This window comes from Chelonoidis abingdonii, chromosome 1 (assembly GCF_003597395.2).
Source record: "Chelonoidis abingdonii isolate Lonesome George chromosome 1, CheloAbing_2.0, whole genome shotgun sequence".
NCBI classification, from domain to species: Eukaryota; Metazoa; Chordata; order Testudines; family Testudinidae; genus Chelonoidis; species Chelonoidis abingdonii.
This window is the reverse complement of record NC_133769.1, coordinates 150,791,439-150,792,368: the sequence shown is the minus strand read 5'-3', so window position 1 is coordinate 150,792,368 and position 930 is coordinate 150,791,439. Positions and strand designations below refer to the sequence as shown.

The window sequence follows — 930 nt, the reverse complement described above, 5'->3', positions numbered from 1 at the left end:
AAACTGCTTTTCAAGCCCTTGTATCTGAGAAGTAAACAGGCAGTAATTTAAGCCTTCCCCAATTTGCATGGCCAGAGAATGTAGCTGGGCTTTTGATCATCAAATAATGCAAGAAATAAACAAAATAAATGAGAAAGGATCTATTGCAGCGTTCTTCTTCTTCTGAGATAAATAGGCAGGAATTTTGGGGACACCAGCCAGCTGACACCTGCATCTATAGGCCAGCGTATTCCTACATGTCCAGAGCTTTTAGGAGCCCACAAGGGTATCAGGTGAAGACTCTGCTTCCCGGAGGGCAGACAAGCCAGCTAAAATTTCTCTCTTTTATCTAATCATTTTAGTCATTGAATCCATCATAGGAATTGGGGGAAATGGAGTCATTGTGGCTATCAATCTCACCAACTGGGTCATGATCAGGAGACTGTCCTACTGTGATATGATCTTGATCTTCCTGAGCTTATCCAGACTCTGCCTGCAATCCTAGTTCATGCTGATGGTGGTTTGCAGCATGTTCTATCCAGCCTTTAATAATGAGGATAAGGTATACAACATTTTCAATACTCTCATCATGTTTCTGAACTACTCCAGCCTCTGGTTTGCTGCTTGGCTCAGTGTCTTCTACTGTGCCAAGATTGCCAGCTTCACCCAGCCCCTCTTCATCTGGCTGAAGTGAAAAATTTCCAGTCTGGTTCCATGGATGCTGGTAAAATCATCCCTTTTCTCCTTACTGAGCAGTTTTCCTTTCTTGTGGGACATCTGCAATGTGTACTGCAACAACTCCATGGCAAACAGCACAAAGGGGACAGTTGCGAAGGAGATCAATTTGTTTCCCCAGATTCTTCTCAACAACATTGGGATATGTCTGCCTTTACTAGTGTTTGTTGCTTCCACTGTCTTGTTAATCACCTCTCTGTGGAGACACACCAGGAA

General features: G+C 43.5%; 1 pseudogene; it reads left to right on the top strand.

Annotated features, from left to right (window-relative positions):
- LOC116835825 (taste receptor type 2 member 40-like) overlaps nt 1–922 on the top strand; it is an 18,363-nt pseudogene extending 17,441 nt beyond the window's left edge.
- Nucleotides 923–930: the final 8 nt, after the last annotated feature.